The following is a 12,823-nucleotide window of genomic DNA, read 5'->3' as shown; positions in this document are numbered from 1 at the left end:
ATTGAAATTCTTGACCTTTTAGTCTTCCAGATTAACTTTATTATTTTTTTCTAGCTCTTTGAAATGAAGCAATTATTTGTCAACCCACATTATGCAATAGTGAAGTCCTACTGCCCTTTGGGGGCAGATCATCACTACTAAGGGTATCCTGAAAACTATTATATCTGACAGACTCCATTGAATGGTGATTCATGGGTAAGTGGGGAACAAATGTTATCACCAGAGGAACCTAGAAAGCATTACTAATGTTTATAAAATTCTAAGCAAAAAACTAAAGATCTTGGGAATTCAAGTATCATCTTCATCACTATAGTTAACTGCAGGTAGAAGATTCAGAACAGAAAGTCAGATATGGGAAGTAAATAACTGAATGAAAAGGTGGAATGGAGGAACAAATTTAGACTTTTGGACCAAATCCTAAAACACTATGTAGAAATGATGGGCTTTTGACAAGGGATAGAGAGTCTCTAGCTAGGGCTAATACAAATATTGAATATCAAGAGTTCTCAGGGCAGATAGGTGGTACAATAGATAGAGGACTGGCCCGGGAGTCATGAAGATCCAAATTGAAATCTAGTCTCAATAATGTTTGTGACCCTAGGCAAATAACTTAATCCTGACTGCCCAAGGTAAAAAAAAATCTTTCTAATTAAGAAAAAAAAAAGAAATGGAGAAAGAAAGTTACCCACACAGACATTACTAGTCAGATACAAAGAGTAGTTGCTGCAATAGAACCGCAATATATTAAGGTTAGTAAAAGAAAGGGCCAGTAACACCAGGAGACAATAGCGAAGAAAAGACTCTAGAGTAAAATCTATGTCTCTATGCAAATGCACAAAGAAGAGAATGAATAGAGATAAACTTGACCTAATTCAAGGCTATAAATTTTACTTCACGTACCATGATAGCTGGAGCCTGGGAACTTGACCTGAAGTCTCACAGTTAATGTAAACTATCTTGAATAAATGTAAACAACAAAAGAAGCTCCAACTAACCCATGGGTGAACCTGGATTTTCCCTGGAACTATGCCTTTTTTCCTGTTTCTATATAATACCTGGGCTGGCCTGAAAGTGGGTGCGGCTATCTACTATTCTGTCTTCTTGCCACTAAGGACTAAGTTTTATGAGTAATCCTAACAAAATCTATTTGCTACCAAGCTGGGCTGTTCTTACTTTAGTATCTCAGTATTCTTCAAGAGGGTTTATGTCCCTACAATTTGGTATGTCAGAACAAAATAGGCCAGCCCCCTCACAGCTGGTGTAACTGAAATTGAGGGAATGTCCATCAATTGGGGAATGGCTCAATCAGTTGTGGTATATGAATCTAGTGGAACAGTACTGTCTTCTAAGAAATGATAAACAGGTAGATGTTAAAAAAAACCTGGAAAGACTTGTAAGAACTGATGTTGAGTGAAGTGAGCAGAACCAGGAGAATATTGTACACAGTAACAGCAACATTGAGCAATGATCAACTATGATAGACTTAGCTCTTCTCAGCATTAAAATTCAAGATAATTCTAAAAGGCTCATTATGAAAAATTCTATCCACATTCAGAAAAAGAACTGATTAACTTTAAATGAAGATTAAAAGCATACTATTTTTTTAAAAAGTATAATCTGGGAATAATAAGATGGCAGGAAATATTGGTCTACCTGCCATCTAGGAGAGGGGGTAAGGAGAAGGAGGGGAAAAAGGCATACTATTTTCACTTTGATTTTTCATAGTTTTCCCTTTTCTTCTGTTTCTTCTTTCACAACATGACTAATGTGGAAATAACAACATTGCACATTTATAACATATCAGATTGCGTGCTGTCTTATGGAAGTAAGGGGAAAGGGAGGGAGAAAAATGTAGAACTCAAAATCTTATAAAAATGAATGCTGAAAACTATATTTATATGTAATTGGAAAAATATTATTTACATTTTAAAAATAAATAATTTGTGTAGCTGGCAGGATAGTCTACCTCCCTACAAATTTTGTATCCTTATGTCTCATATGCATCATTGAAGCATGTTAGGATATTTCTCATGACTGAACTATGTCTTTGGAAGGGCATACATTATTCCAAAAGAAGAGAATCCCTTAAAGAAAAAAATAGAATGATGTAATGGAAAATATAGTCATATGAGAAAGTTTAAGAACATGGATAGTTACAAAAGACAGATGGAGAGAGAAGGGAAGGGAAATGGTATGAAGATCTTTCTAACAAATATGCATTGAAGTGGGTTTTATTTAAGGATGGATGAGTTCAACAGACAAAGAAGGAAAGAAACGGGGAAAAAGAAAATGTAAAAGCATGGTATGTATTCAAAGACAGAGAATTGTCCAGTTTTTCTATAGCAGAGTGCATGGGGCTATGAATTGGTGCAAGGATAAGGAGAGAACCTGTGAATTTATTGGTATAAGAAACTCACAAGTGAAGAAACCTCTTCTACTAATATAGTTCAACCCATGTTGGTTGAATATATCAAAACAATGGATTTGTTAGTTCAAATTGTCAATTCAAAATTTCTTGACAAGAAATATCTTAGTAATATGTCAAAATTAGGAAAGATTCCTTGAGAGATATAACAACAAATATAGCTTAATCTTGTTTAAACAGCCTTTTCACCTTTTGAGGTGAAGCATCAAAGGAGATGAATGTTCACCAAACTACTGTTTGGGAGGAGTCCAGAGCACAGTTCATGTTACAGAAAGATTCCTTCTAGACCAGGGGTTATTAAATTTTTTATATCACAGATGCCTTTGTCTATCTGATGAAGACCCTTTCTCACTACAAGTTTTTTAAATAAAATATATAAGGTCACTAAAAACCAATCATATTGAAATACTTGCAAATTAAAAAAATATTCTTAATTCTTATTAATTTTTATTTTATTCTTACTTAGGTTAAGAATCCCTGATCTATGTGATAACGTGCTTCAGATTCTTCCATGAAGATGGCATTGTACTAATTACATCAAGTTCTCTGAAGATCCTTCTGAATGATATCTATAATTATTCTAGAAAGTTTGACATAAGTGCCAATGTAAGAAAAATCAAGTGAATGTAGAGTCTAAGCTAAGACATAATTAGATGCACAACCTATAGGGCTTTTCATTAGTGTATATATACATCTTAAAAGGACATTACAAATGGAAAGGGGAGCCAATCCCCTAGATTGAACAGAAGAAACAGAGTTGGCTAAATTGCCTTTGGGAAAATGCCAACTTTAAAAAAAACAATCCCAGGTTTTTTCATGAATTAAAAGCCCATTGATACTAATGTTTGTACAATAACCATGCATACTGTGATATTATTTTACAAAGGACTAAAGTGAAGGTCAGTCAACAAATAGAAAGGTATATGGTGAGTGTGAGGAAGCTGCAGCATGCTATACCCCAGGGAATAATACAAGAAAAGCAGTGCAGAAGGTGTCATTCAAGAAAAGTATGATAAGAACATAAATGGGCTTTTTTAGGGAAGGAAAGTCTGACTGATATCCTAGTAACATCATGATATCAAGAGAATTCAAGGAAGTTCCCCATCATTTTGAATGAATGTCCCATGTCAGGCTTTTGGAACGGTGTGGACAAACATTGTATAGAGTAAATAGGGATGGATGGACAGTGGTCTGTTATCAATGACATTACATATCCACTAGCATACTGAAGTACTGGAGTTTTGAAAGCAGGAGCCTGCTCTGAATCCATGGTTAAAGCATATGAACTCTAAGGAATTCAAAGAAAAGTAAGCCAATGGTTAGTTGTGCCTTCTTGAGAGTAATTCTGGAGAAGACTTATAAGAGCTGAGCATCAGGAAAATGATTTCTACAATGACCACAACATTGGGAAGACAACTGACTGAACAATTTAAGAACTTTGGTCAACCTAGTGCTCTACAAAGATTTCATGAAGAAGCATTTTCCTCTGTATAACCTAGATTAGATTACTTACCTCCTCAGGGAAGAAGGAATAGAATTTGAAACTCAAAACTTTAGAAAAATGTTTAAAATTGTTTTAACATGCAATTTTTGGGGAAAAAAACATTGTTTAAGAAAAGAAGCACAATATTCTCTTCCTGATAGAGAAGTGATGGACTCAACATGCAAAAAAATTTATAGGTGTGTATGTGTATATATATATATATATATATATATATATATATGTATATGTATGTATTTTAGAACCAACCATTATGATAATTTGTTTGCTTTAACAATATATATTTGTTATAAGGGTTTGTTTGTTTGTTTTTCAACTGGGGGAGAAGATTTGGGAGGAAATGGGGACTACTAATAAGATTATCAAAAATGGGGGAAAGAGGTACCTTTTTAAATGAATAAAAGGGAACAGAAGGAAGATCAGGAAGAAATACAGTCAAGAATATAGCTTTGAAAAGTGTATGTTAAATGTATTATGTAACAACATAAAATACTGTCAACAATATAAATGGAAAGAACAATGACCATCAAATAATCAAAACTGAATGTCACAAAATTATAAAGACTAAGCTTGAACTTGAAGAAGAAATATGAGAAGATATTTCACCTTTACTTATCTACAGTGTTGGGGGAAGGTCCACCTTTGTGAAGCATTGTAAAACATGTTTTTGATATGTTGGTTCTTTTTACTTAATTTTTTTCTCTTCTCTCTCATTTAAAAAAAAATCTTTGCTATATGATATGGTTCCCTGTTATGGGTAAGGAGGGATATAAGAAGAAATCTAGGTGATGTAAAAAGCAAAAAATAACAACAAAATCTATTTTAAAAATTAAATTGAAAAAGAAAGTAGTCCCCAGAGAAATAAAGGAACTTTGTGAGGAGGATGTTAAATGTAACCACAAAGAATACCATGGGAGTTCAAAAAGGCAATTGGCCCATTGCCAAACACCCTATTTATTCCTTGACCCCTAGAGATTGGTTTAAGATTAATCCCAGGAGCTCCAGCATTGCTCTAAGTCAGAAAGGATCACAGATTCTGTTTTCTGAACCTGTGAAGTCTTAGAGAAAATCAGTTGGCTATATTTCTCCAAAAAGAAAATGAGGGCAGTGGGATTTGCCAAATCTGTGTCTCCTAGGCTTCTGGTGAGAATTAATTAGGGTTTTAAAAAGTACTGTGGATTTGGTTTAGTTTGTATATTTATCCAGGATGAAAGCTGATATACTACTATGGAATGTTAATATTAAAGGTTCATTATGCCTTACTCAAAGCTGTGTATAAAGAGTGTAAAGTATGTAAAGTGGGGTAGTTGGTATATGAGGCTTTTGGGACCATCTTCAAATCAAAAGGATTCTATTTCAAAATAACATTTAGTATTCCTTATAGTATACAGAGAAAAAGAAAAGCCTGTGAAAATGAAAATAAAAATTTGACTGTGGATTTTGTTATTCAGGCCATATGACAACTGGCACCACGGAAGTTCTATATACAGTCAATTTGCTGGAAATAAAAATATTAAATTAATATTAAATATTAAATTAAAATATTAATTTATCTTCATCATGGGCTAGCACTGATAGGCCAGAAAAAGAAAATTTAATCAAAAAAGTGAGAGTTTCAATGCAAACAGACTGAAAAAAAATTAGTCATGTAACTTTGCATTCAACAGGTTAGCTTCTTTGGAACAGAGTAATAATTCAGTGATGGCTAGGCTTTGCTTGTAGTAAAAAAAATACTGTGAGATTATTCAAGGGCATAAAAGTGATTATCTTGAAAATGTCACCTCCATCCTGACACAGAGATGAATCTTACACAAAACTAGCATAGCATAGAGGGGCTAATTACCAACATCAGGTTTTTTAAACAAGATGATAAAACAAATGTCCTGGCTAATCTAAGTACAGGGGAGGAGAAAGCATACAAGTAATAACAGCAGAAAAAGTTTGTCATGCTTCTGAACTAACAGAACTCTAATCCCAGTATCAGGGTTGATCTTTTCATAGGTGAAAGAGAAAATGGTTTCCTGATAGGATGTGATGGATACCTTCTTACAGCCATCTTTTCCACTGATGAGTGGACTTTTACTGTTATTCTTAATTGGTCTCCCAGATGGGAGATGTTTACAAACTAGAGTCACATAGTCACTTAACATCTCTGAGAATGTATTATTTGTAAAATGGAGATGATAACAATAGCATCTACTCTCACATGGTGATGTGAGGTTCAAATTAGAGAATGTATGCAAAATTCTTTCCAAATCTAAAAGCTTTATGCATTGTCCATTGTTGATATTACTATTTGAATTAACTGAGGGAAGGACACATTTTTGGGGATTGGGAAGGAGATCCTAGACTTATGATTTTATTTGCATAGGTGATTATGAGTATGGAGGCTCCCTTGACCATTGCATATTGACATTAGATCTGTAAGTACCAGTGTAGAGTTTTGCTTCTAATTATTTTTGACTGAGCTCTACTCCAATCTCTCTATTGAGAGGAGATTTTTCCCAATGACATATTCATAGTTGTTGCTGTGTTTGCCTGGGCCCCAAATAGGTTATAAGATGATATCAGGCAAATATAATATCATCATCATCATCAACAAAATATATAGATATTACATATACATATACAATATATATGTATATAATATTGCATATATATATACATATACATATACATAATTTATTACATATATATGCAATATATACATAATTAATTTAGGTAATATATGTAATATATATAATCAATACATAAATGCAATATATATGTAATATATGTAGCTAAGCATTATGCTAAGTATTTTACAATTATTATTTGATCCTCACAACAACTCCGAGAAGTGGGTACTATTATTATGTTCATTTTACAGATAAGGAAACTGAGGCAAATATGAGTTAAATAACTTGACACAACTAGTAAGTGGCTATAGTCATATATGAATTCAGGTCTTCCTGAAACCAAACCAGGTGCTATCCACTGTGCCATCCAGTTTAAAGAAAAGGATAACAGCTTTCATGGCAGATGGAAGGGGCAGAGTGAGAATGCTGGGGGAAAAGAGTGAGAATGCTGAAGGTGTCGTTATATTGGAAAAAAGTCCCGTTCTTGGTTCATCTTCCTGAATTCTTATTGGTTTATTATACAGAGGGCCATGACATCCACTTTAAATGTAGAAAGAATACTAGTAGCAGGTGAGGGATAAAATACCTTATCTTATCATTGTGTTAATATTTTAACACAGACTAGTTTCTAATACCCAAAACAACAATAACTTCTTTGAAATAGATCTAAATAAAGTTGGGAAAGGAGCAAAAAGTAAGGAAATGGTTTCTTAGTATTCCCCAACATGATGGATTCTGATTTGAACTATAGATGAAGCTACTTCACCACAGAAAATAATGCGCATGTAGATGAAGGAAAGGGAGGGAACCTTGTGTTTCCTCCCTATAATCAAAGGGTAAAAATAACTCCTCGTTATAACCCTTAAAAAGAAAAGGCTTTTAAATGAAATAGCAACAAAGCTGTATCATCAATAAAGGCTTTAAAGCCCCAGTCTTCGACCTATATAAGTAAAATATTAACATCTGTTGATGTCCTTCCATCCTATAATCTGACTACTACTAACGGGCTTTGAGAGTTATGCATGTGTAAAAGTATATATAATTAAATAGTTGCCTGTATAAGTAGATGGGAATTCTAATGATTCATGGAATGTTGGGCCTGGCTTTCCATGGTTAGTTTTGGCTTCAGACACAGAGGGGAAAGTTATAAAGTCTTCAAAGTATATGTGAGTTTTTCTCTAAAATCTGTGGTTCTTAAACCTGTTATGCCCATGAAAGAGTATTATCCTTTGAGGGTGAGAAATTTTGGAGCATATAATATTTAAAATGGCAGCACTACTGGAAGGTTTCATGATTACAAGGATAAGTTTCATACAATGCACATTTAATCACAAGTTAAGTTCTATACACTATGGGAGAGATTCACACATGTATGTGATTTCAAGTGTAAGTTCTCTAAAATTGGGAGCAGCCAATGCTCTCAATCAAAATGATGTTTTTTTTTAAATAAACTTTTCAAAGTACCAAGAATGTTTGACTAAGATTGTGGAGCGTATTGGAGCTGAAAACTGCAACTGCCCCACATCTGAAGCCAGAACTTATCTGTCAAGACCAAGTTGACCCAGTCTTCATATTCCATTTCCCATTTTAGAAAAAGATGTGTATCTCTTGGCCATGGTGCCTTTCTATTGTTTAGAATTATTTTCTGCTCTGGTTTAATTAAAAAAAACATTTATTAAGCTCCTAATATGTGTTTGGCTTCATGTTAAGTGACACAAAGTATAGAAATACAACACAAAGGATAGAGATTAAAATGAAACAATTTAAGGAGTTGTTACTCTACTTGAAGGTAAAGGAGAATGGAGGGCATAACATATTTGTACACAGATACATAAATATGAAATATAAAAAATAATGTAATTCTGGGGTGGAGGGAAGGGGCATAGATAGGTGGTATAATGGATAGGGTTCCAACCCTGGAAATCAGGAAGACTCATCTTTCTGAGTTCAGGAGAAGGAAATGGCAAACCAGTCCAGTGTCTGCCAAGAAAACCCTAAATGATGTCACAAAGAATCAAACAAGATTAGACAACAATAACCAAATACCTTAGGGGGGAATCAGGAAGGTGTCTGATAATATAAGACACATAAAGAGAAATAAGTGATCCTGTAGAATTTATCCCTCAGTTTTACACATCAAATTCCCCCTCAAAATAAATTTTAACAAAGTGAGTCAAGCCTAGAGCATATTTCTTTGAAAAAGACACTGATAAATTAGCTTGTTTATAAGGAGAACTCTTACAGTAACATGGGACAGAAGGCTCTGATTGTGTTCTTAAGGAGCAGGAAGCTGTTCTATGAACCAGGAATCCTAAAGACCTTTTAGGTTCACCAAAGAACAGAGCTGAGGTATAACCAAAATTATTTCCCAAGAATAAAGTAAAGTATAAATATGTCTAAGATCACAGCATTAAAGCTACAAGGTCATGTGGTCCACCTCCTTCATTTGATGGAGGATGTCCTGAAGCCCAAAGAGGTTACATCTTGCCCATGATCACAAAGGTGGCAAAGAGCAGGGTTGAAATTCAATCAATGTCTGTCCCTTTGACTGCAAATCTAGCCCTCCTTCCTCTCTAATATGTTGCTTCTTTCTTTATAGATGTATAAATAAAGTGATTGATTATTGTATGAAAAGAGAGGAGGTTACACAAAGGCAAAAATGTTTGCAGCAGCCCTTTTTGTAGTGGCAAGAAACTGGAAATTGAGGAAAGCCCATCAGTTGGAGAATAGCTGAATGAGTTATGTATGTAATAAGAATGTAATGGGATATTATTGTTCTGTAAGAAATGATAAGCAAATTGATTTCTGAAAAGTCTGGAAAGACTTACATAAACTAATTCTGAGAGAAGAGACAAGAGAATATTGTATCCAGTAACAAGATTATGTGATGATCAACTGTGATGGACTTGGCTCTTTTCAACAATGAGGTGATTGAAGGCAGTTCCAATAGACTTGTGATGGAAAGAGTTATCTTCATCCAGAGAAAAGAATTATGGAAACTGAATGTGGATCAAAGTATAGCATTTTCATGTTTTTTTGGGGGGGTTGTTATTATTCGTTTGCTTGTTTTTTTTTCTTTCTCATGTTTTTCTCCTTTTGATCTGATTTTTCTTGACAAAAAATGGAAAATGACAATTGTTAGAGTAGCTATGGGGGAAAACACATTAGTGCAATGCAGAATGAGAACATGGCTGATATGGATAACTGAAATCTACAGATAATCACCCAATCTTAATGTAGCTAATGTTACTTAAAACCCTTCCTACTCAACCCAATCTTTTATCAAAACTGTTCACAAGTCAGTCAAATGAAGTCATCAGAATTTCATCTCTTCTTTCTGCCTTATAATCAGAACCAGAATTAGGGGTACTTTGCCTCTGCTCCAAAGGAACTTTAACATAGAACTGCATAATATTCCAGCTGTTATACAGAGACACTATCAGTTCTTTATTCCTGGAAAGTATGCTTCTCTTTAATGCACTGCCAAAAGAATGTGTCCTAAAATTTTCCCATATTTCATGTCCCTCAGATGCTAAAATTGCTAGTTAATCTCCAAATTTTATAACCTCTGGTGAAAGCATCAATTGGAAGCAAAATGAACAAAGGGAAGACTATAAGAATGAGTAGAGGATGTAGAGAGCCTACCAACTTGGAATACTGGGTCTTTCAGCTTCAGATAGAAAATGGTGATTTCCCATTATTCATCAAGTAAATGTGAAATATTACCCTCAAGACATTAGAATAACAGCAATGAAGATAATTCATTCATTTGAACATAAACATCCAGAAGGTTATTCCAATTTAGAAAAGTTCTTAGTCCTTGGCGAGATGATGAATAAGATGAGTGATACAAGGGTCAAGGCATGAAGCAAGGAATCTTTGCCTAACTCTGACAATTCTTTCAAGAATCTCTGAATTTATATCATCATTACCATTATCATCACCACCACCACTACCATCACCATCAATAGTAACATTTATATACTACTTGTTATGTGCCAGGCACTAGGTGAAGTGCTTTACAATTTTTATTTCATTTTATCCTCACAATCCTAGAAGACTGGTATTGTTATTATCCTCATTTTACAGATGAGGAAACTGAGGTAAACAGAGGTTAAGTGTCTTGACTAAGACAAGAAAAAAATGTGTCTTGAGATCATACTTGAACTGTCAACTATGCCATGAGGCTGTTGTTTATGTGTGATTTCCATTCCTCTGCTAATACGAATTATGAATCTCCTTATCCCCCATAGGCAGGAGGTTTATATAGCCAAAACAGTCTGTCACGTGGTGTCTGTCCTTCTTAACACACATTTGAAAACAAGAGCGGTACTCTAATTTTTAGAACTGACCAGAGTCAGGGCAGCTAGATGGCACTGTGAATAGAGCACCAGTTCTTAAGTCAGGAGAACCCAAGTTCAAATCCAGCCTCAGACACTTACTTCCTAGCTATGTGACCTGGGCAAGTCACTTAACCCCAATTGCCTCACACCCACACACACAAAAACCCCTAAACAAACGAAAAAAAAAATAACCTAGTTATTTGAGAAGCTCAAACTCTGAAGCTTTGTTTGTGGCATAAGATGGAAACCATACATAGTTAAAAAGTATAGACATTATATAAAAATTTGGTAGTAACTTTTGGTTATTAAAAGAACAAAACCTGTGTTTGTATACGTGTATGTATATACATACATACATACGTACAATTTTTTATGATTGTATTTCTATAGGAAAAATTGGGTGTATATATATATATATATATATATATATATATATATATATATATATACACACACACACACACATACACATATAGTGAACAGAGCACAGGGGCTAGAGTCAGGAAGAGCTGAGTTCAAATCCAGCCTCAAGCACCTGATAGTTGTATGACCCTGGATAAACCAGTTAACTTTGTCTTAATCCTTCAGAGAAGGAAATGGTAAACCACTCTAATATCTTTGCCAAGAAAATCTCACAGAAAAATTGGTATGCTAGATAGTTCGTAGAGTCACAAAGAGTCATACTTAACTGAACGACATGTATATAATTTTAAAATAAAACTACCACTAAATCCTAAGGCAATATTCAAGGATATATATTTCATAAAAAGGCCTGCTATGTATACTAGCAATATTTTTGAAAGGAAATTGCAGCTGGGGGTGTTATAAATGGAACCCGGGCTCCCCAGGGGCTAAAACATTCCATGACAGGCACTTAATAAAGGACATTAACCCTTATGGAGTCCTAGAAACTGCATTTTACTAAAATAGAGTGACAACTGAATGTCTTGCTTGGTGATCTCATCATCCCCCATGGGTCAACAATCATCTCTCTGCAGATCTAGAGAAAGAGCTCTAATCTTTCTCCTCAGCTCTAGTCCCACATCTCCTACAGTCTCTCAGACATCTCAAAGAAAGATGCTCCATAAGTCCCTGAAACTCAATGTGCCCCAAAACTAACTCAGCTTTTCCCATAAGCCCTTCTCTTCTCTCTAACTTTGCTTTTACTGAGGAGGGCACTATCATCCTTCCAATCACCTCAATTTACAACTTTGATGTCTTCTTGAACTTCTCACTTACTTTCATCGCATATAACAATTTAAATCTTTTTTCAGAATATTTCTCAGTTTCTCTAGTTCATGTCTTCATCTCCTTCACTTGTACTATTGCAATAGGCTTTGGGTGGGTTTCCTTGTCTCAAGTCTCTCCTCTAGCCAATCTATCCTTCATTCTGCTGTCAAGGTGATTTTTCTAAAGCACAAGTCTGATCATTTCACTTCTGTCTCCCTATCATTTTATCATTTAATAAACTGCAGTTGCTCCTTATTGTTTCCAGGATTAAATATCAAATCCTCTCCTGGGCATTTAAAGTCCTTCACAATCTGGAGTTCTCTTATCTATTCAGTCTTCTTATTCTTTATTTCCCTCCATGCATTCTATAAGATGTATTGGCAGTCTTAATACAATTTCCTGCCTCAATACTTTGTATTGGTTGACTCTCTGTGTCCTGAATGTTTTCTCTCCTCATCTCTGCCTCTGAAGCTCCCTAGCTTCCTTTAATACTTAGCTCAAATTCTTTCTGCAGAAGGCCTTTCCTAATATCTCCTTTCTTCCCACTCTGCCCATTCCTACTGCCTTCCCTGTGAGATTGCCTTTCATTTTAGACCTGGAAGGGATCTTTCGTCAATATTCAAGTATTTCCATCTTGTCTAAATATGATCCTATTTGAAATTTTCTTGGCAAAGATACTGGAATGGTTTGCCATTTTCTTCTCCAT

General features: G+C 34.7%; 1 protein-coding gene across 1 annotated transcript in view; it reads right to left on the bottom strand.

Annotated features, from left to right (window-relative positions):
• Window positions 1-12,823, bottom strand: part of ARSB (arylsulfatase B) — a 233,076-nt gene that overhangs the window by 91,785 nt on the left and 128,468 nt on the right. The gene's annotated exons all lie outside the window — the stretch shown is intronic.

Source organism: Sarcophilus harrisii, chromosome 1 (genome assembly GCF_902635505.1).
Source record: "Sarcophilus harrisii chromosome 1, mSarHar1.11, whole genome shotgun sequence".
NCBI classification, from domain to species: domain Eukaryota; kingdom Metazoa; phylum Chordata; class Mammalia; order Dasyuromorphia; family Dasyuridae; genus Sarcophilus; species Sarcophilus harrisii.
The sequence above is the reverse complement of the archived record's forward strand: the minus strand, read 5'-3'. Positions and strand labels throughout refer to the sequence as shown.